We start from the raw sequence: 24,664 nt of genomic DNA, 5'->3' as shown, positions 1-24,664 counted from the left end.
CTTGTTCCACTGATTGCTGCACATGAACAACTGTTCTGTTCTGCAGCACTCTCCATGTACAGACAGGAATGATGGTACTGCTGCAGGATTTGATGGTTTCCTCCAGAATTTCCTCCCAGTAAAAGATGTGTATAAATGTACAGATTAATGGTCCTCTGTAATTCTACCACTCCCATACAGGAAAAAAACAAATATGACAATCTAGAAAAAAAAGAAAAAATAAAACAAGAAAATTTGAAACATGAGAAAGCTGTAAACATCTTCCAAGTTTCACTCCAGTAGTTACATGTTGAATGTTTAGGTAAAAGCAGAATAAAATATGTGTGACTATAGACCGATTGGATCTGCAGTGACCTGTGTGGCCGTGTTGGTTGGGCTTTATTACTGTTTTTCTTCTGTAAATCTTTTATATAAGCTCAAGGTAGATACTGTGCACCTCTGCCAGCCAGGTGAGGAGCCTCTACTGCAGCCACAGGTAAAATCATGCTGACACAGGTAAGGCACTGGGCTGCTGATCGCTGCTAGAGAGCTTCAGTGTGCATGTGCCAGTGCTGTGCTTGGATGGTTTGTTTAGCAGCAGTGGAGTGCCTGTTCTTTGCTTGGAAAAAAAAAAAAAAAGGAGAAAGCTCCCATGTAACACAGGAAATGTATTATACTGCTTTTGATGGCTCTATCAAATAGGGCATTCAGTTTCTGGCAGGATCATGTTGCTAAGAAAACATTACTACAAAATGGTCTTTTTTTTTCCAGACATGTCATCCATTACTTTTCTTCTCCAAAATGTTTCTGGTGGCACTTTAAGAAATGTTCTGTTTTACATCTTGAGGAAAACAACTTGATAAGCAAACAGCCATATTACTGATTTATTTAGTATACCCATAAATACCTGAACACAAACCCAGCTGACCTACATTTAAGCCAAGAATATATTATGTTATTCTGATCCCTGTGAAGGAGAATTATTTAGGCTTAGACTTTTAGTTGGAGTTCCTCAGGCATGTCTTCATTTTATAACTCCATGCTGCCTTTATATTAGTGTGATTTAAAAGGGTTTCCTTTTTTATTTCTTCAGAAACCAGTCACCACCACCAAGTGGACTCACCTCTTTGGAATGTCAGCTCTCTGTACAGAAAACAGAAATTAAAAGCATTTTTCAAAGTAAAGGAGACAGATTTTTATCTGTCTTGCCATACAAGTACAAGGTGCAGAAGGTATTTCATATCTGTTTCTCAGGTTTTTTTACCGCCACACATACATATCTATCTATGTATAAATGCATCTGGTCTGGCAGTTACTTGTCTTGAAAAAGTTTCCTGAGCTTTATTTTCCCTCTCCTTTTCCACAGAGAGTGACAGCATCAGTAGGAACATCAGTAGGAACATCAGTAGGAACTGAGCATTTATATCACAGCAATGAGCATTCTGAAATACACTGGGCTGAGTGGAGGTAAAAGTAAGCTCCACAATTACTAAAATGAATCACAGGTAAAAACATTTTAATTCTCCAGAAATTTGGTTGTTGCCATTGTTTTATTCTCCTAAACCATGAATGCAGAAAATACATTATCTAGCCATTGAGTTACTCTAGCAGAGCTCCCAAATAATCTCACCACTGCCTGTGATTAATAAAGGCTCAGAGAACAAATCCCAAACCACAATTCTCTGTCTTGATTGAGAGAGTTCTGCATATTGTGACCTGTCATCTCTGCAGGCTACAGTCTCTTCTGTGGTCTTCTTGACTCAGACCTGAAGTTTTGGCTCTTAAAAAATAACCTGGTCCACTCGGTTCTCCAGGTGTATTAATACAACTTTGCATTAAGAGTGCCTATATTATCTGTATTATTTAACAATACAATATCATCTTCAAATGCTAGAGCTGGGAACATTTCTGTAATCCACACAGCAAAATTTTGTATTTAAGATTGTTTAGTCAAAAGTCCAGAAAGAAGTGGGTTCCTTGTCAGTCAGAGACCATGCAGGGCATCTAACAGCCCTGCTTCTGATGGGAACCAGTGCAAGCAGAGCCCTAAGAAAATCTGGGAATATGAAAAGGCATGTTATTGCCACCCTCAAAGACATTTAGGAATGAGGCAACTATGGTGAGGCTTGCACAGGAACAGAATTTGTTAAACCACAAGAGTAATGTCCAAAATTATACTTAAACCAAGTAGGGATGTGTATTTGCAAAAATAACAAGCAGGCTGATCTACTGAGGTATTAGAGCAATGAGTCAGATGTGGTTTTCACGAGGAACATGCTTCTCAAACATACCATGTCTCACTGCATTTAAAAACCTGCAGACACTTTCCTGTTGCCACTGTTGGGCTCCAGGCTCAGCTTAACCACTTACTGCATTCTCCACTAGATTTTTTTGTCCTGCACCTCCATTCATTTTCCTGTTCCTCACCTATCAGCCCACGTCTACAGGCATGCACAAAGCCTTCAGTAGTTCATAAACTCTTTGCATAAAGCTCTGTGAGTAGAAAATGACCACATTCTGGTCACTGATAACAAACATATGAACACATATTAAAAAAATAGTAAGACCCACAAACTGGAAAATGAAAGCAAACTAAAAAATCTCATTATAAAAAAATTCAGATTGCCATCTGGAAAGACTGTGTGTTGCTTCATTAAGGATTTTCTTATTTACCAGGAGAGCAAATGGGAAAAGAAAAACTTGGGGGGGAGTTTCCATCTTTTCTGTTTTCATTAAGATACACAATCATTAAGATCACAAGCATGTGATTCAGAAACAGAATACCAACAGAAAATGTCTTGCAGTCTACTCCTAAGCAGTGGCTTGGGTGTGTCCAGAAGTCCTGTTCTCTCACCTTGAAATTCTACGTTTTCAGCCACAGAAAACCTTTGCCCATACCTAAATTAGGAATAAGCACATCAGTGCAAAAACTTCCAGAACTTTTCCAGTCAAAATGTCTTCGTTTATTCCAGAGTTTTCAATAATAAACTTCTTTCTACAAGTCTTTTAAGCAGCTCATAAGAAGGTGACCTAACTGGATTCTGGTGCAGCACAATTCTAAGCCTGCACTACAACAGCAACTCTTTAACACTGCAGGAGGGGTACCAGTGGGTAATTCAGGGTTAATTCAGGCTGTAACAAGACCACCATTATCACATATGTATAACCAGCCCAGGCAAGCACCAGCATTCTCACATTAGGGAATCCAGGGTGCCAGATCCCCGTGCACAATGGCTGGGAATGGTCTGCAGGATGTGAGTCCCTGCCTCCATCCTGGCTATAGCTACAGTTCAGGCTGTCCTGAAAACCTTGCAGCTGTTTGCTGGCAATATACTGTGGCAGTGATTCAAGAGGCAATGGAGGTGACATCAAAACCTAACAGCCAGCAGCAGGATTGTGGGAAAGGAAATTACATGCTTGCCAACAGGACCCATTTTCTCAGCTACCAAATAGTCACTCTGCGAATCTCAACTGTATTTTGAGGCAGTTTCAACCAGAGAAACTTGATGTGATAGATAAAATTCACAGGGGCTGGCCTCCAGCAAAGCAGCAGTCACAAGAGAAATCATGCGACCATCTGGCTGGCTGAATTTTACCATAGCATGTGGGATTCTGGATATGTCCCAGAGCATTGCAGAAACCTTAGACTAGGGAAAAAAAATCAGATTCAATTCAACACATCTCCCAGTTGCCTCATGGTCACTAAAGGCAACAGTGTGCAGGCTTGTCACACAGACACTGAAACACTGCTCCAGTACAGGTCCCTGGGAGATTTCAGCAACATGAAGGGTCTAGTAGAGACCACCTGAGCCATCTGACAGAACAGGGAAAACAAGGTGGAAATTACATCCAACTATTGATTTAGCTCCATACAAATTTCACTTAGTTAAGAAAAACAAGCAACACTACAAATGTACACTACGTACACCCAGACTCAAACAATTGCTGTTGATGAGAGTAAACGGTGACTGAAGCAAAGGTACGCCAAAGAACAAAATATCCTTTTGTATCTGCACTGCCTACTGATGTGTTAAACCTCCTTTCACTCTTTTCTAGCTCTCCCTGCAAGGAAATCATTCATGTTAGAAAACAAATAGCCAGATGCACAAACAACACACAGCAGGGAACTGAACATCAATAACTTGTATCGGAGGGAAAGCCAAGCCATTTGAACAAAAAACAGGAGAACAACAGTTCATGGCTCCTGACAAACAACTGTGTAAGTCAGGAAAGACAGTTCTGTCTTGAAGAGCTCTCAAGAGCCTGTATTGGTAGCAGAAATCGATGAGGGACAGTGCTGCAACTTCTAGATTGCATATAGAGAACTGCAGTAGAATGCTAAATTCAGTGTATGCCTAATGGAAGATTTGGATTAATCATCTGAATGAAAATAACACAGTTAAAATGCTTGTTGTGATACTGCTGTCTTCCTGACAGTGTTAGTATGACTTGTGTATTTTTAATCACTACCTTAAATCCATTTTTGCTTTACTTGCAAATGCATTTTCATGCCAGAACCCAACAGCACATTGTTTTCCATTGCCAAGTGTGCCCTCAAAGAGAGTTGTCCAGTCAACGTCACTAAGGACAAGCCATGAATGTAAATTCATCCAGTTTTCATTTTTCCCTGATAGTTCATTTTACACATTTCAACACACTGAAAGGCACGAAGGCTCCACTGAGGCAGCGGAACAGTGCTCAGTGCCCAGCATCCATCACAGCCTGGGATTAAGTGTCCAAAAGCGAAGTGTAGTTGATCTATCATACAGAAATTATTCTCTATTCATTCTCAAATATTACATCTTGTGGCTGATGCAAAGTCTCCATGCAGATTAAATTGCCAGCAGGGTTCACCTCAACCTCTGCCTTCTTTTTAGCAGAGTGATTTTGTTCCATATGGCCCCTGGAAAAAAAAAATGCCACTATTTACATTTTTCCTGAATTTAAGTCTTTCCATAGTTTAACAGCTTTTGCCTTAATGGCCTTTGGGTTTTAGTTCAGTTAACATACACAAAGAAAATATTTCAGAGCTCTTATTCAGCATCATCTCCTCAGTTTAGGCTTTGGTGTATTATTGGTTATTTATATGACATTTAAGGAAAATACAGCTCTGTATGAAGGTAAAGGAAATGTTTCAAGTGTCATTTTAAGACATGCATCAGAAAAGATGATTTGCTCTGTGCTTTCCTGCTAAAATAATATTTCGCCATTCATGTGACCATTCTGTATTCTAAGTTCTCTGCCCGAAGTCAAAGTCAACTGTTATATAGTCACAGGAATGGTGAGCAGGAGGAACAGCTGGGGGTGATCATCCTTTAGCCTGCTCTTCCCCAAACTAAACATGTGCCTTCCCAGAAGACTTTGACTTCTTATGGAGTATGTGATCCAAGTCCCCTGCCATCACAGTAGCTTAGACTCTGTGCTTCAAGCTGATTGCTTTCTCCCTTTTGTCTCTAGTTCTGTAGCGATGTTACCATGGATACCCCAGCATTTATAGCTTACTTCAGTTACAAGAGATAATTTCTACATTTTAATTTACTCACAACCACCACCATTTTACAATAACTGAAGAAAATAAGGAGGAAAATTGAGCATAGGTCATGTTTCACTTTTAAAAGGTCGGCCATTTCCACATAGTTGCACTAAAACCATTAATCATCATAAACTCATTTTGTCTAAAAGCAGAGGTAATACATTTTTCCATGTAAATCACTTCATTGCCATGACGGGATGATGTCAGAGAATTGAAATAGGTGATACAATAAATTTTCCTTTTGGAACATGGTTTAGCATTAAAGGTCATGGGGGGACAGGGGGAGGGGAGAGAGGGGACATGATTGATGTCAGCTGCTAACGAGTAAAATTTGATTTTAATTTTCATTAAATAGACCTAAATACTGTATTGACACAGACACACTTTTACAGACTACAAAAATATACACACAGTTTAAAAATGGTGCAGTAAGAACCCAAAACCCTTCTAGAATAAAAATCAAGCTCCAGCTAATAGTTTGTAAAAGATGATTAAAATAATAATTAACATTGCAAGTTTTCATTTCTTCCCCTTTTTAAAGCACAATTTTTGAAACTCAGGGCTTCATGTTCACCATTTGTACAGGCACATAGAGTTGAACACATAAATTCTTTAAACTGAAATTAGCTTTGCATCTCATTTGGCTGTGTGCATAAGAATCTTCAAACAACGAAGCAGTAGTACAAAAGAGAAATAGAATTTTACTTCTTCCCCTCCGAAAGCAAGCAACCTTGTCTGAATTACAGCCTATACCTTAACCAAAATGCAACCGTTTTCTGATATCGTGCAGCAGCCTGGTAGAACAAATATATGTATATGGCATCATGGAAAAGGGAAGGATTGGGACCAAACCTAGAAGTCAAAGCTCTCACTCCCCATTTCTCTCTGTAAGACTTCAAGTCAAGCTCTGGAAGAAATTACCAATTTTGGTTTGGCTCAAACTTTTTTTTTTTTTTTCTATTTGCTCTTTTTTATTTCTTTGGTGAAAACATGAACAACAAACTGGGGAAACAGCTGAAAATCTGTTTCACTGAGCTTTAATACCTCCTCCTTGCTGTAGCCACGTAGCCATGTATAACCACAGCCCTGCTGGGTGAGGCAGAGCAGTTCTCTTTCCACACAGCTGATCTAATCCAAGGTGTGCAACAGCCCACACAGAACAGCTGCAATGAAAAAGCAAGTCCCCTTTAAAACATCTATTTCCTGTACAGATAAAATGGAAGGTTGGATATCCCCTCAGCATTTATCCTGTTCTTAAAATGGGTCCCACAGGGCTGTGGCTCTTTCAGCTTCCCAGTCAGCAACTTTAAAGCCAGGTTTTTGTACGTAAGACTTTTATATCTTAACTCAGAAATCAGACACCCTGAAGAAACAAATACCATCATGCAGAACACCTACTTTGGGCAAAAGAGAATTAACACTCAAAAGTATGGGTTTGTTCATTATTTGTTTCTTTTCATGTTCAAATTATGCTTCAATGCCTGACTCTAAAGCAGAAGCAATTTTTTGGGGCGGTTTATTTCTGTAAAATGTAAAATTTCTGTACAATGTTAAGCACAATGGTTAACACAAATGTTTTAATTACCCATTTCATCCTGAAGCAGAGCACACAGCCATGTGACGTGGCCTGACTTGACCTAGCTTCCACTGGGGTGGTCTCCAGCACTCCAGAGCTGAGCTGCCAGCTGAGCTCTGGTGCTCATCTGACACTGCCATCGCTGCGACAGTGTAGTCCTCAACCTGACAGGAAGCTGCCTGAACAAAGAGACACCTGTCAGGAACTGCAGCCTCCAAGGAATGCACAGGGCAGTGTGGATGGAAGCAAGGCAGGAGGGTAGGGTGTTGAGACCTCTCATTTTCAGAGGCAGTGACCTGTTCGGCCAGCTCAGCTGCTCATGTAAGTGAAGCCTCAGCTCTTCTGCCTGGCCCGTTTTCAAACTTACCTCATAACTTTCAGTTTCCTTCTCTGTTTAAAAAAAAAAGAATTAAAAATTTGTGTATATATTTTAATAGATCCTTAAACTAATTTGATTTATTACAGAAAGACAGTTTCTTGGTGAATTCAACCTAATTCTTTTACCAGTCATGTTTATTGATTTTTATTCAGCTTGATTAGCTCACCAATTTTAAATTCCTCTAGATGGACTCTGAAATACATTTTTGGGGTAAGGCATATCATTAGCATGGCCCTGCACCGGGAAAACCTCAGTACACACTATAGGGAAAAAAAAACCCCAAACCAAAACCAAACCAAAACCAACCAAACAAACAAACAAAAAAACCCCAAAATCAAACAAATATCACCAGTAAAGCCTCCTGAATACACACAGAAAATAAACAAAAATCTTTTTCCATACTTCTGCATGCTGTCCAGGAATCCTACTGCCTCCCACATCACACATCAAAATAAAAACCAACCACCTTGGGGACAATAAATCTTATTTTCCCCTTTTCCTTCTGTTCTCACCCTCATAAAGGGAGACTGTATTTCCATAGTAGTACTTGCGTGCCAGCTCACTGATCATGACAGGAAAGCAAAATCAAATGAAATAACCCTGCCTTGTTCTGATAAGTATGACACAGTCTCTAGTCTTCTGATGAGCTTCATTAATTTGTCAATACTGATACAGGGGAAAGAAAATAGATTCCTGTGCAGTGTCAAGGGGTTAATCTATAGCTGCATACTGGTTCCCTGGCATCTTGGAGGATGCCACCTTAAATGAGAACAATCCTTGGCAGCAATCAGTCAGGATCTGGGTGGTATAATCTATACCTCTGACTCTCAAGAGATTCAAAATAGAATCAGATATAAAAAAAAAAATTGACTCAATTATGAATTCCTCCCACTAAAACATTTTAAACTCAAACACTGTATTCTCAAGTGCTGTTTCCCTGCATGACTCCCTTTATCAACTCATAGACTTATCCCATTCACTTATCTTGCTCTCACTGCAAAAACAACTATCATCTTTTCCAAAGTTTGCATTGTTCTTTCCCTTCTATATTCTCCCTGCTCATGCAATGCTTGACTTCTGTCTTTAAAAAAATGCTCTCTTTTGGTAGTGTGAGGCCCTTCATTCCAGGCTATTTAATTAGTGTTTAGGACCAAACTTATATTTGGATGCCCAATTCTCTTAACTCATACAGGATTTCCTAGGTTAACAGTAAAATCTTCACAATTTTTTCCTAAAATGGCACCCTAAATGTGTTCCATCTGCATTATTATTCAAGATCTTCACCTTTCTGCCCCTTTTAAGAAGAAAATATAAAATGGAGTTCAGTAACTGAAACAATTATTTGATTCAGCAATATGTTAATGTCACATTTAAATGTTAATGACAGCAGTAACATAAATGAAGAAAAATGTATGCACACATTCTCCATATTGCATTGAGCGTAGGAACAGACTGTAGCTGTCAACTTTGTGTTTAGTTTAAGAAAACTGAGTAGTCAAACTTTTGTACTCCTTGACGTTGATAAAGGTGGTATGGGTTTTAAAGTAATACTGAGGCCTCTTACCCTCTAAACTCATGCTAAAAGCTGACAAATTAAACCTGCCAGCTATGGATATATTGAATTCCCTCTAATTCCCTCAACCTACTACATGCAGAAATCAATTACGTTTATTTTTTTAAATCTTTGTATATATGTCTCTCTCTAATAATTTCTGCCAGGTGCACTACCATAAGCCAAAGAGTAACATTAAGCAATTTGCAACTGTTCTATGCAGCATTTGCTGAAGTAAAATTTCTCTTTTCTCTGTTTTTGACATCCCAGTGACTGCACTGCAGAATTGCTCTAACCACTGCACTTAGAGGTGACAACATGCCGAGATCTTATTTAAGTTCTGCAAGGGCACCATCTGCCCTGGTTTTGAGCTATGAGGCTGAAATGCTCTTTATTCCAAGACAAATAGGAGGTGTTTTAGAGAAAAGGATGTAAATTTTGTGAGGGAAGAAGGAACATAGACTAGGTTTCATTTGCTTGAAAAATTCTATTGCACTCCAAAGAAATAAAGCAGACTTCAAAGGAGTCTTGGTCAACCACTGAACCTGTTGTCCCAGTACTTAACCTCTACCAGCAGAGCTGCCACAATTTACATGGAGGTTCTTCCCAAACGTGATTCTCAGCATAAAATGCTACCTTTAATATTTGTTTTCCTTATCCGTAACAGCAGTGTATCAGACCTTTTATATGTCCACCTTTTCCCCTTATTCATCACCTCCGGAACAAGGCACTAGAGTTTTTAATACACATGTAGGTAAACTGGTACTGCAACATTCATTTCCATTGCCTGTTTACCCTTTCCTCCACAAACACATTCATCTATCTTTCACACTGCATTATGGACAAACTAAAACAAAAGCCTTCCAGGCTTGTCTGCAATGCCACTTCTCAGCACTCTTCTTTTCATCCTTTTCCAGGATCTACCATGACAGCTCCTGCAATGTCCTGATTGTAAATACATGGAGGGTTTGCAGCAATTTCCGATATTTATGTAGCACTCAGATCTTTTCATTAAAAAGATAAAATCTGACAAGATGCAGCTGTTTACACAGCTGACTTATGAAAAGATTGTTTTCTCTGCCTTTTACTACATCAGCTCTCCACAGCATCTCCAAGTGTATCTTGTAACAACTCTTGCCACCTTAAACACTTAAAGAGCTCCCATCAGGACCCCCGGTGCACTGATAGGCCTTGGCCTGAACAAGCCTGACAGCCCCACCTGGGGCTTCCATACACCCCTCTTCCTGCGGGCTCAGAAGCAGTATTTAAACCCAGCCAACACAGCCTGGGACTATTACTCTTGAGCTGAGCTGAGTTAGTGTTGGTTTCTGGCTGTGTTACAGCCATGGGTTCTGTTGAACTGACCCCCTGGGCTGGCTTGACCTTGGACCTGGTGAGTTTTTGTAATGATCTTGACTTGGTTGGACTTGTCTGTGGGTCTGCCTTGCTCAGCCACTGTGGGCAGTGGGCCCTGGCTGTGGGGGACATGGCCCAGCCCTGCCAGCTCTGTCCCCAGCATCTCCTTTCCCACCTCACCAGCCTTAAGGAACAGCCAGCACTTACGGCTGCCTGCCAGCCCCATAGCAAGGACTGCTACCCAAGTCTTCTGTTGTGGTTAAGATTTCTGGTCCTTATTTTAATATGGGTCATTAAAAATTATGAAATTACTTCCCAAGCAATGAGTTAGCAAAGCAGTTTGATTGCAGAGCTGAAATCAGACTTTCCCTGGAACTGACAAACCTCTATGCTGTGTTTGCACACTGAGTGGAATAGCAGGATCTATCAGAGGCACAACCCTAATATGAACAAATAACAACACAGCTTTGGAAATTCAAAAAGAAAGGACCGCATCCTTTATTCATACGGGCTTAAAAATTGAGCTCACGCTGGTGGCACTGAACTGCACTGTCAACATCAGAGAAAAAACTGTCACTGTCTTCTTACATGGACTGAATGCAGATGAATCACATTTAAGATAAATCATTCTTGGTTTTATTTCATCCTGTGGCTTCATCCAAGCTGCTCACAGCTTGAAGATTATCCTGTGCTGAACTTGCCAAATTTCTCACATTTGAATCTACTGGCTGCCACAATTATACGTAAAACCAGTGTCCTGCACCATGAGCAGTATTTGTCAGAGACACATCTTTTGCCTCTTAACTAGTCATTTCAATAATAAGGATGAGGTTCATTTGCAAAAACCATAAGAGAATTCAAAGGCAGATATTCTACCTGAGAAATCTGTAAAATGTTCCAAGAGCAGGTATCTGACTACAATAGAACTGGAGCATGAAGTGTTCCAGTTCTCCATGAAGTGCACTGGAGTGCTGAAAAAAACCCCTGCAGGCTGCTGCTGCATTAGCCTTAACATTGGCTTTATTTAAACTGCAATTATATTTTACTCCATCATCTTGAAAAAGTTACAAATTACAAAAGCGGTGAATTCACTCATGTCTAGGGGAAACTATGAAGACTGCAGAAGTACTGGGAGGTCATTATTTCCAAGAGCTGATCCTTTCTCTGTGTCTCAGACTATTCTTCTCTCTTGAATTAGATTCCCTGCTCATATATGTATTTGAATGTATCTTGCTTTTATTTTTAGTGTCTAGATAAACTCATTAGGATGACAAAAAAACCAAAAGAGGGATATCTGGGTTTGGGTTTTTTGAAAAAAGAAAAACAAGTCACCTAACTCACATTTTTGTCATATTTTGCAAATGGTTTTTCTATGAAGCCTCAAGAGACTGTGGAGTTTTCCACAGTATATCTTTTTTTTGCAGTTATTTTTGGCCATGGTTGATGCTTTTTACTGTACAAAGGACAAGGAAAAGAAAAGCCTGGCTGGCCCCAAGTTCTTGGTGGGCTCTTTCAGAAGTACTCAGTGTCACCTAGAATCATTCTTGCCAGCTACAAACTGATTTAGGAGTTGTGCAAGTTTTGCAGCTGAAGAGTGGTAACATCTTATGCTTTATAATTTGCTTTAGGGGGGGTTTTACAGAAAAGCAACAACACAAAATATTTTATACTTGAATTCCACTATCACCATAGCTCTGATGCCTGGGAGAAAGCTTTGTAAATAAATGTTTGAAGGAAAATCCTTTAAACGTGGTTATTTCTGATTGGCTTTAATCTGTTACCATTGCTTCTAAAAAGAAAATTCTAACCTGAGTCATTCAGAGACTGAAGCCTTGCTCTCTCCATCAGCATTTTAAAAACTGTGACTTGTTACATAGTGAGAAACAGGAATGCCTTTCTTAAAGAAGCTCTGTTCCAGGATTTCACAGCTGTGTTTCTGGGTCCAAACGAAGCATTAAATGTGAGAGGGAAGCAGCCAGTGCTGTTGCAGCTGGGAACTGCCATGAAGGTGCCCCTGTGGTAGCACTAAATTTTGATTTCATTGAAATATACAGAACTTAATGGCAATATCCAGCTGTCCTTTGCAGAGGCAGGTGTGGTGAGGGTGTTTTATGGGACTATTTCATTTTTTCCCAATTTTTTTTATTTAAATGATAAACTGCAAGATCACAGATAATGCTACATGTCTTACTCATACACCCCTATTAAGTCCTGTTGCCAATCAATAGTATTTCAGTAATAATATATTGCATCCCCAGTGAAATTAAAAGATGCCAAAAGAAAATCATTGTCTACTTTGCAATCTAAGGATTTTGGCAAATCTGACTCAACAGATAAAATGTCAAGCCTTTCTCTTTCATCTCTCCCTCTCACGTTTTCACTTTAGCTAGTATTTTTTTAGAATTTTTTTTTTTCGGACTGTGATAGTAACCTGTAGCAAAGCATTCCCCATGTTAGAATGCTTGGAGTGTATTGACAGTGATTAACACCACAGCCACAAAGACAGGAGAACTTTACAAAGAAAATCACTGTACACCAGAATCATCTTCCTCTTCTTCCCCAGAAAACATCAGCATGAGTTATAGAAACAAATTCTGGTTTAGAACTGGAATGTGGATATTTTAAGCTGCACATTTTTATTGATGAAAAGAAGACTTACATGTAAGCTGGTTGTGAAATAAAGTCATATCACTAACTGCAATGCAGGACAATGAATGATGACAGTGGCTTGCGTTGCCACTGGCAGCAGAATTTAGCTGAGATGTAACATGGATGCCATGACACAGGAAAAACAGTGATAGGTCTAAGGATAAAAAGCCCCTGTGTTATGCAAAGAGAATTTAAGAGACAGAAAAATTTACTGGGAAAAGTAAACAGTTTCCAAGTTTGTGTGCTGTAAGCAGTAATGTAAAGGATAATGGTGACACAACTAAAACAGGAGTTTTGCATACTGAAGGGTTGGTCAGGCGTGGCCTCCAACTGATTTGTGCCTCAGCTGACTGCAGACTACAACTGAAGCTTTTTCTGCTCTTAGGGCATTTAATGTTCCCCTCTCCCACACCCCTCATACCCTCCCAAGGCTGAGTTCTCTATTACATAATAATACAAAAGTTTTCATGCAGGATCAAAACTATGACTGTTATCTTTCTCTTCTCCTTATCTATCCAGCTTTTCCACAAACCTAGAAAAAACTTAATAATCTCAGAGACAAGTTATGCCTCTGTTTGTGTTTGGCTGAACGATGCCAGTGCCTTCTGAGTGTATTAACGGAGGGCAGTCACTGAGACAAGGCTGCATAGACTGGTTTTCCCTAGGAAATCAGGCTAATAAGGACAGTACTAAAGGGGTTGGAGAACTTCTTTTGCCCCCTTATGTAAAGTGTTCTGTTTATTTTCAGTCACGTGTAGGAGTAAGATGTCGGTATTATCCCATTATTAGGGTTGGTTAATATATTTTTGTGTCACCATCATCCAATAGACTCTGAAGTCTACTGCCTATTTATTTAGGCAGTGAGTCTGAACACTCTTAGTACAAGCTTCTGGCAGAACTTTTTCCTGGAGGCTAAATGGCATCTTTCCAAATTGGATGCTGGCACAGATTTTGGCTGTGCTTAGACCTGTGGGATTTACTTCTTTTTGTATTTCTAAGTCATTAAGCAACAATAAAATCTTTATGATATCTAATGTATTGAATTTTACAACCATTGTTCTAGTAGTATGATGACAAAATTAGTTTCTAATGTCTTTTAAATTTTGCTATCATGTGCTGTATTAGCTTCCAATTTATGCGTCAACAATCACCCGGCTTTATACAGTGACAACAGGTCCTCTGTACATTCTGGGTGTGGGACTGTCCAAATTCAACAAATAATGCTAGGGAAAAAGAATTACATTTACAGGTGACAAAAAATTACATTTTCAGTCCCAGAGTTCAAAAGCCAGCTAGTGAAATAAGCTTCTCATCTTCCTCTCCCCAGTGCCACTTGTGCAAGTCTGGAGCAGTTTAAAAGATTCTGCATTTGGAATTTGTCTGAAGTTACTTTAAAATGTTTTAAAATGAACTATTTGAATTAACTATTTTACATATCTAAATCAGATATGTACTATATAATAAACATGAAGCTTCCCTGTGCTTAGGCCTATGCACTTCAGTGCAGAGACAGAATGCAGAGTTTGGAATCTCTGAACACTCAGCCATTAAAGAAAACAGGGGACACATTCAGAACTCAGTTCATTTGTCAACCTGACAGCAGATGGAAGATTTCGGCACACGAAATATAGGAGCATCTGGCTATGAAGGATATTTAAGACCTTACCTATTGATCTCTTTCATCTGTTTAAATTAATTCAAGATGCCAAAAAATGGTGATTAAAGATCCCATGCGTATAAAGCTCAAATCCCAATAAGCAGTAAGAAGATAATATAAATACTACAAAACAAAACCAGCAGCAGAGCTCCCAGCTAAGTGATTATAAACCTGGAAACACCAGAAACTTGACTGCCAGAAATGGAGGACAGTATGGCTTATTAACTGAGAGAGACACACACACAGAAAATGCATTTTGTTACTTTGCCAAGAAGGTCTTTAAGGAAAAAAATCATTGCAAGGAAAGGTAAGGAACTAGAAGAAGGGGGAAAACACAATTAAAACCAAAAAGAGACAATATTGCTTACAAATACAGGCCAGGTATAACTTCTCTAACAAGGACCAGTAGGCTCTGCAAAACTCAAGTTGCACGTAATAAATACCTGTAGCAGATTCCTTTAAGTTCAGAAATTTAGCAAGTAATTCATTTAAATAAGAAATGTTCAAGACCAGATTGGATGGGGTCCTGAGCAACCTGGTCTAGTGCAAGATGTCCCTGCCTGTGGTCATGGGGTTTAAACTCAATGATCTTTAAGGTCCTTTCCAACACAAACCATTCTAAGTTAGAAATTGGAGGGCTTCACAACATAACAAACACATATTGCTACACTAACTAGGTGACTTAGAGATAAAACCCTTATCTTACCGTTATTTATTTTTAAGAGAGTGGGACAAAAGTCAAGTCCCCAACACCACCTCTGTTCTTCCAGAAACAACTGAACTATAGCAAGGGCATTATCTTTATCCTGTGCCTTTGTTACCTTTTTGGTACTAGCAGGAGTTTTGTGGCTTGAAAATGAGATGTAAATAGAACTAGCTATTATTCTATGTCAGGAGCAGAGAGATGACATTAGAGGAGAATCCATCCACACTAGAAGCCAGACTAAATTAAGTCCTGACCTGTAACACACTGTGATGCTATCAGAATCTGGCTCCATACCAGCCAGTCTCAATGTCGACTCCGCAAACTAAATTCAACTATTAAAAAGTATATTTATCTACAGAAAAGAAGGAAAGCAACACACAATGGTTGCTTACATTGCTAAGTTTATAGAAGAGTAATAAAACATTATTTCAGTGGATGAAACACCATTAAGATTGAATAATACATAACTGTAAAAAAAAAACACCGAGAAAAAGCAGCAGCCATTTCCAATCAAAGCTTTAATTCTGCCTGGTCTTTCTAAGGTCATGCAGGTGTCATTCCCACAATGAGACTTACTACTCATTTTAGGGCTCTGCCTGGTTGCAGAGAGGGGACTGAGATAACAAGCTAAAACAGCAGAGGAAGATGAGCAGGAAAGGGTCATTTTTGTTGTTGGGGTCTTTTTGTGAAGCATTTGACTAAATGCTTTGAATAATTTTTCTAAAAACATTAAAAAGGCTTACAGTATGATTGAGCAGCACTGCAAATGGGACACAGTTTTAAGCCTATTTATCAGATCACAACCATCCATGACAGATCTTGTTCCCCTTTTCGTGACTACAACTTCAATGGAGCAGACCAGGAAAGGTCTGTACTGATGGAAGTTATGCCAGCAGATTCTGTACAACATGTATTTCATCGTCATAAAATGTGAATGCAGCCATCTCATATCATGGGGATTCATGGCTCAAAGAAAAACTTCAGAGGAGACAAAATCACAAGGAAAAACCTTCATTCGGAGATCACTTAGGCAAAGCTTGCAGCTTCAGAAGACCACAAAAGTCCGAGTGTGTGCTGAACATTGTGTGTCTTTTTTATAGCAACTTTTACAAATGGGAAGATTATTATGAATTCCTCTAAGACTTCTCTTTATTGACTCAACACCATCATAACTCTTTTTTTCACAAGCTAGTTCATAAAGAAAATATCAGAATTTGACGAAGAAAAGAGAGAACCTGAGAGTTACTGATTAACAGGAAAGAAATAAGCTAAGAAATGTAAGAGAACCTTCTGTTTCCCTAACTCTTTATCCATTGTCAGTAAAACACCAAAACAAATACACCTGTTCCTAAGGGTCAAGAAATCGAAATTTATTTGTTTCTGAGCACAGATCCTGTGATGACACATTAACTGGAAATTTCCTCAATGAAATTATCATACTTCATTTCAGCAATTAAAAAAATTAATCATTAAAATGTAATGCATAAATGAAAAATATATTTCATCACTTCAACAAAGCTCTGTGTGAAAGAGAATTTACAAATAGATTCTAAAAAGGATTATTTGACAATAAAGGAAAAATTATCTGCATTGAAGGTTGAAAAGACATGTGAGCATCCAGCATGGGAATGATGAATCTATAGCTCAGCCTTAGAATTACTGCCAACTCCAAAGGAAAATTTGAATAAAATAACCTAAGCTTCAATTTCCTGGGTAAGAAGAGTCAAGGCATGGCTTCATTATGTTAAAAAAAAAAGGTCTGGACAAGAAGGTCTAAGAACACTGTCAAGACACAGGTAGCTGCAGAGACCCAACACATATTTCTAAGAAAGGATGCTTTTATTCAGGAGGGCACTTGATTATGCCTCTCTGCCCTGACCTCTCCTCAACTTGTGAGGGCTTATCAATTTTCAGAAGCAAATCCTGTAGGACTTTTGCCAGACATTAAGTCATATGCTCTTAGCCCAAGTGTGCTGACAAGAATTTAGCGGTAATACTAACATTCACCTGAAAAGTCCTTCTGAAAAATGCAGCGAGTGACAATTCTAGTGACTTTGTGGAAGGACAGATCACCCACTATGTCACCAAGGTTATAGAGGATGACAAGCATATGAAGAGGGGGAAAAAATCATCACAATTTCTGGAAAAAGGATGTATTGAGTTCCCTTCCCCCTGCCCTCAGCATAAATTTGGAGATCTGCCCTGCAAACACAGTGCCTCATCCACATCCAGAGAGATTAGAAGGACATACAGTCAGTGAAGGATCTACTCTTTGTGTGCCACTCCTGGTTCACTTAATCTAGGACTGATGTATGGTGGCAAAAATCACAGAATATCTATCAGTTCATCCCAGGCTGGATAGTTCTGATCTGAGTGGAACTCAATAAAAAGAATTCATAGCACTGACTGATCATCTTATTTTAGAAAGGCTTTTCTTTTGGTGGCTGTATGCAAGATTGTTTTATAAGGATTAGCATCTTTATTCTAAAGGGTTTAGATGTTACATCTGTAAAGGGCAGGCACGTACAAACAGTTCAAATCGCCATTCTGCTTGTGTTATCCTCTTGTGTGTTGACATTGGAAGGAATTCAGCTATAGCAAAGACCCCAGAAGTAGTAGGTAGGATATTATATTCCTTTTCCATTTGGAGGAGTGAATACTTGCTTCTAATAGAGCAATAAATGACCTACTGCACCTGCAAAACAGCGCCTGTCTTCTTGAAGAAGGGAAGCTCCGCTGTAGATGTCTGTTAGGACAAAAACTTCATTGGGAGGAGAAAACAAAAATGTGCCAACCGAAATTGCTACAAGGGAGAGACAGCAGTTCTTTCCCAGCTGGGATGTCAGGATGCAATGAGAATGAGTCATTATGATGCAGTTCTGTGATTCAGACAATTCAAAGCCACTCTGGGATGTCAGGCCACCACCATATTTGTGCTCTGTGTGAATCCATACAAAGATAAAAGTATCCTCCAGCTCTTAATAGAGTCTCTACTCCTACGTCTCTAGCAACTTTCTCATAAGTTTTTTTTACATTTTCTTTTCTAAATTTGTTACCACAAATCTGGACTTACACAACTTTTGCGCCTTAGTAAAATATCTGTATTTGTTTTACATCACTCTTTATCAGGAAACCTAGAGGTACTATACAGTGTAAAAGAGCCTTAGGCAATTCAGACAAATATCCTAAGACTCAGAGTAGATAAGGACTAAAAACCAGAACTGTCTTGTTGTTAATAATTTTTTTTACTCATAAAGCTGAACAAGAAGAGCTCTTCCTCTGAGATACAACATAAATCTAAAGCAAGTGCTTTTCTTTCAGGTGAACAGGTTGAATATTTTCCTTACCCTCCTGCTCTAGCATGATCATAACATCCTGCAGCTTATTTTGTGGCAGAACAAAATTAACCTGTAGACATGGGCTAATCCCTTACTATTATCTATTTTCATTAATGATTGCTACAGTCAGTCTTTGAACAGAATGGATGTATAAATAGATCAGCAGAGTTCAGGCACACAGTAGGTATAAAAAGTGCTTTCTCATCATACGCATTTCTAGTCTGCTCTCTTGTCATAAGCCTTCCAGAATGTTCCTAAACTCACAATATCAGAAAGAAGAAAGAATTTCCTGCAACCACAAAAATAAGGCATAATTCTGCTGCTCAAAACAGTTGGAAAACCTACAGGAATTTATTTTCATCCTACTAGCCACAAGAAACCTGGAAGAGGATTGGAATATGATACCACTCACTTTACCATAGGATCTGAAAGATTGTACAGAAGTTACCAGTGAAAGTCAAAGCCTGATTTTATTGATACCAAGAGTTTTGCCAGTGGAAAGTAAGAGATTGTGAATGACACAGATTTCCTAATGTTTGTGGAGTCTAATGATTAACAACTGCAAGATGAATGAAAAATAACTTGAGTGCTGGTAGTACACAGAAAATTTGTTAGACTTGAAGAATCCTTTGGACAACTTCAAGGACTGTAAAAGAATGGATTGATTTCTTCCAGCTCTCTGGAAGCCTGCTCAGAACACGTCAGAGTTTCTCCTTCGGGCAGTCAGGAGAAGTAAAGAGCTCAGCAGAAGCAGTCATGAAGGGCAGGGAAATGAGTCATCCTAATCCACTGTAATGATCTCATCAATCCTTCACTGTGTCAAGTTATAAATATATAGTAAATATTGACAAGCGTGTTGAGGCAGGTTTTGAAAGAGAACATTTATCTTATTGTTGTTCTTGCCAGGACAGATAATCCTCAAAGAAGCTAGTAATTTCAAAGATTTAGGGAGAAACTCATTATGGAGAATATGAGAAATCATTTCAGGGAAGATTTTTGGTTGCTGAAGGACATTGAGATCTACTGTAGTTTTAAGTGTGAATATTCTTTTTCCATCTACTTCCCCTCCACCATAATCTAGTTATTTATTTTACTAGAACCTTTTTCTTTGCAACTTCTAACATTTGCAGTCAGTTTTGCCTACCTCAAACTTTGGAGGACCAACAGCATCCACAGTGATGTCCTGTATTGTCCAATTTTATATTTGAAATTACCATAAAACATTAACTTCTCATAAATATTGCACAAGTGATTATCTAGATTAAATTCACTACAACAATTGGATTTCTGTCTTTTCCAGGCAATTCCAGAATTTGAGGCCTCCTGCCTTAACACTTGGTTCTCAGAAGTTCTATTCCTCTATTATTATAATTCTATCACACTGCAGAGCTATAATGAATTTTTACTTATACAAATTCAAGCTGTGATGGCAAAAAGTACTTCTCTGACATACAGGGCACCACACTCCCAATCACTAAACACCTCCTCATCCAAAATACACATTTCAGAAAAGTGCAGAAAATACAGGAACAAACATTTTTGTGCCTGTGTTCACAAAAAGAGAAATTGCACCTCGTTTGCTTAGAAGTCCAAGCTAAGGGACATTTTCCAAATAGAAAACATCAAACTTGGTACTTGTGCTCTTTGGCAAAGCTGTAAGTAAAGGGAAGTTTTTAGGGTAATACTTTTCTCATCAAGCAGAATGTTCCTTGTTATGTTACTCTCATTACAAATTACCACAGAGTATTTAAGCTAATACCACTGTTAAAGTTAAATCCTTCATGCTAATTACTTAGAAGAATTGTACTGGAAGGTACATTGTAACATCTAAGTTTGGTGACTATTCTGTAGATCTAAAAGAATCCTGGAATCCAATTTGCATAAAATGCATTAGTGTCTAATCATGTAACAACTGAGCTCATGTTTTTAACAATCTAAGACAGAAAGATGAAGAGAACTGCTTGCTATATTCTTATAAAAATAGTTACAAACCCATAGCTGGTATTTTCTGCTGAAACACATGGAATATTCTGTAATTAACATGACATCCCATATTTCATCCACAGAACTCACCAAATCTTACATATAAACCAGGAATGACCAATGGCCCTTACTCCCTAAGTCATGCACCAAATGTTACTGAAGTCAAAAGTCACAGAGATGCCCCAAATTTTGGAGGCCCAACATAAAAAGCATCACTGTGAGTGATTTTCAAGCACAATTGGAGCTGACTATCTAAGAGCTTCACTGTTCCCTGGTGAAAGACAATACATTAAGGATTCAGCTGGGATCTCCAGATACGGAACTCATCACCCCTCCACTGTTTGCTGCCTGTCACCATCAGTGTTTCTGATGAACCCACCACTCTCATGCCAACACGGTCCCACAGGGATGTCCCAGCAGGAGCCACCATGACCGGTTGTGACACAAATGCATTCCAAGAGCCAGAACTATCCACTCTTTTATTCAATGCGAGATAATCTCAAAAACATATTTCTGCTTACAGCTAACCAAGCACACTCTATGTTCAAAAATATAACCATGTTTGTGGGTGCACTGAAGAGATTAAAATTATCATGGAGCTTCAATAAAATATTCTATCAGTTTCAGCTAAAATTTCTGTTCAGTGTAGTGTGGCTGGAAGCAATTTTGTTTGGCTTTCTTTCTCCGGACTAACAAAGAGAATCCAATTAATGAGAGCCATTTAATATTTTTTTAAATCTCATTTTAAATCCTTCTCTCCTTTTGAAGCTAGCAAAGACAGAAAATGTTGCTTTACAAAAAAATAAGACATCATAAGATAATGATTCTGTATGAGCTCATATAAGAAGGCATTAAATACTTTGCAAACTTGGGCAGATATTACATGCTTATTTAATGAAAGAGTAATTTCCGAATTCTTTTGTTGAACAGTAAATTGAATTATTTCCACATAAGCTTTGGTTTCTTCATCTGCAAACTCACAGATATTATGTAGTTGAGGCAGAGAAAATTTCTGCTAACCAAGTAATCAGTTTTTAAAAGCTCAGATGAGATATGTTCTGATGTGACAAAAAAGAGAAAAAAGAAGGAACAGAACAACATTTGCAAAATGGTCAGCAGATATTTATTCATGGACATCAGGAATGACAATAGATTTTCTACTAAATGGCTAAATTTTAGAAAAACTAACCCATTAAGAGTGGGAAGACTGCACCTCAAATATTACAGCTGTATTTTACAGACAGTATATATTTACTGGAGACGTACTTCCTCTTTGTCTAGTCATTTACTGATCCTGGATACCATACAAAAAGAGATACAGTAATATTAATAGATAGTATTTTCCAAATCATTAATGAAGATTAATGTCAGCTTCTAGAAGAGTTGCCACAATACTAGAGAAGAGCTGTCCTGGGTTATTTACAACTGGCCATGTTCTTTGTTGTACATTCCCAAAGAGTGGTTTGAATCACTCTTTCTTTTCTTGTTGTGCAGTGGCCTACACTAACTCTCCCTGTTACGGCTTTATAAAGTTGTAAGTAAGAGAAGAATTTCCTGGCCTCTATTATTTTAGCACATTTGAAGAGCAGCTTTTCTACCTCCACTTCACTGACTGCCCAGTGACTGCATTCTTTGGGGTTTGGTGAAGAAAGAGCATAAGTTGGCCAAGTGGTCAGAGAGACTCAAGGGATGCAGAGCTGCTTGATGAGTGCAGTGAAGCAACTACAGTCCATGTCAAGCATCACATCCGTCCCTGTGCCTGAGATATCCTGCTAGGAGGTTGTAACAGCTGTGTAATAATTGCCATTCTTCTGCCCTTGTCACCCTGAGACTACAAGTCTAAGTTTATTTTTAAATTGCAAATGTAACTGGAAAAGCAGTAGATATGCTGGGAGCCTTCTGAGGGACCCCATCCTCCTTACAGTGAGGGCCTGGTATTAACTCTCAGCAAAAGTCAAGAACATAGTTTGAACATTTAGCTGATGTCTGTTGGGAGCCACCAAGCTTCCAAGGAACTTGAAGTTTCTGATACTGTAACTAAGATGATGTAACCTTAAATATGATGAATCATGAAGAGGTTAGTGGGATATAGCTTGACTGAACTTACAGACCCCAAGCAAGAAAAACTGATAGAATTCCCTAATACAAGCCCTGCGTCTCCCCTCTTCTCACCAGATGCATCAAATATGCTTCTTAGAATTGCAGAAGTTTGGTTGCACAATCCTGCAAATTTTCATCCTGGTATACCAATGAGCCGGATTTTCGTCAACAATTCCTCCCCTTTCCCCACTCCTCAAATAGCAAATCAACTATTGCTCAAAAATGGCACACAACACAATTGATTCTTTCCTCAGCAGTACCAGAGACCCGGCAAACAGAATTGAGGTTCCATTTAAAAATCAGGTAACAGCAGCTTTTACCAACAGCAGCTCACAAATCTATGTTATTATTAATTATTTGAAGCTTACAGAATCTTTTTTTTTACAGGTAGCAGGGTTTTTTGGTAGTCCACAAGGAGATCATCTGTTTCAAAATGCTTTAGGAAAAAAACCCCTGCAACAGAAGACAAATACTGCATCAATACAGCAGCACAGGTATCTTGTAAGGTGATATTAAATATGCTAGCTCAGATACCACGGTAGCACGCTTCATATGGACAGTTTTCTTACACTCTCAGAAAAAAGTTAATGCTGAAGGTTATTCTCTGAAAACTCTTGTAACAGAAATTTTGATTATCTATTTCCTGCTTTGAAATAATAAGCAGCATTATGCTAAAATCTTGAATATGCACTACACAGCCCTGCAAAGACTTTTTTCCCCTTGAGCCATCTGGCAGAAGATATCCTTAGATGCAAACAAAACATATTGGTTTTTTTGAGAAATAAATGTATCTTCTTCAAATAATTTAGGGAAGCAAATTTAAGCAGCAGATTTCAGCAAGTCTGTGGCAATGGACAAACATCCCAAACCATCTTTTACATCAGCAGTAACAATCAGTCCAGTGCCAGGGAGGAGTGCACTAATTCCTGCCAGGGGTACTCCTGCCACATACCTTCTGCAGCTTCTAGATGCTCCTAGAACTGAACTGCAAGGGTAAAACCCCGCACATTGGGGGAACCAGCAGAGGTGAGAAAGACAGCAAAATATTCCTTCCTTTTAATAAGGAATTGTATTTAGCAACTATTTATTCACAGAAAATGTTACTTTACTGGTTTTCCTGAAAACAAGAAGCACAAAATCTCATAATAGGAATTTTAATTTTAATATTATCAACATTGTGTTCGGACAAGTGCTGAAATTGATGCGGGATAGACCAAAGCATGGTCCTGACCTGCCTGCCCTGAGGGCTGGGCACCTCAGCCTGCACCTCCCCGGGATCCCAGAGGGTTCTCCACAGAGGACATACACATATCTGAAGAGTGGCACCGGAAAGTGCCAAGAGGATGGAGCCAGGCTGTGCTCGGAGGTGCTGAGCCGCAATAGGACAGGAGGCAATGGGCAGAAACTGATGCACAGGAAGCTCCACCTGAACATGAGGAAGAACTTCTTTACTGTGTGGGCACTGGAACAAATTCCCCAGAGAGGCTGTGGAGTCTCCCTGACTGGAGCTATTCCAGAACCGTCCGGATGCAATCCTGTGCCATGTGCTTTGGGATGACCCTGCTCGAGCAAGGAGGTCGGACGATGGAGGTTGGACCAGCTGATACACTGTGGTCCCTTCTAACCTGACCCCTTCGATGATTTTCCACAGGCAATCGCCCAGACAGACTCCATATGGATACGTACGCGTGCCTGCGTCTATAACCCCACTACCTTACAAGCTGTTGCCGGGGGGTGAGCGCCTGCCCCGGGGCACGAAGAGACCTCCCCGGCCGTGCCCGCCCCGGCCGCGCTCCGGCTCCCCTCACGCCATCGGCGGCACCCGGCGGGGCGGGGCCAGCGCGGGCTCCCGGCGT

The 24,664-nt window shown here is 39.3% G+C and overlaps 1 long non-coding RNA gene across 1 annotated transcript; it reads right to left on the bottom strand.

Moving 5' to 3' along the window:
* Positions 1–871: 871 nt before the first annotated feature.
* On the bottom strand, positions 872–24,628 carry LOC116441044. Its single transcript, XR_004238856.1, has 3 exons — positions 24,522–24,628; positions 7,098–7,267; positions 872–4,882 (listed from the first exon to the last, which is right to left on the bottom strand). It is a non-coding gene; the product is annotated as an uncharacterized LOC116441044 (long non-coding RNA).
* Positions 24,629–24,664: the final 36 nt, after the last annotated feature.

Source organism: Corvus moneduloides, chromosome 3, assembly GCF_009650955.1.
Source record: "Corvus moneduloides isolate bCorMon1 chromosome 3, bCorMon1.pri, whole genome shotgun sequence".
NCBI classification, from domain to species: domain Eukaryota; kingdom Metazoa; phylum Chordata; class Aves; order Passeriformes; family Corvidae; genus Corvus; species Corvus moneduloides.
Note: the sequence above shows the minus strand (reverse complement) of the source record. Positions and strands in the feature narration are given on the sequence as shown.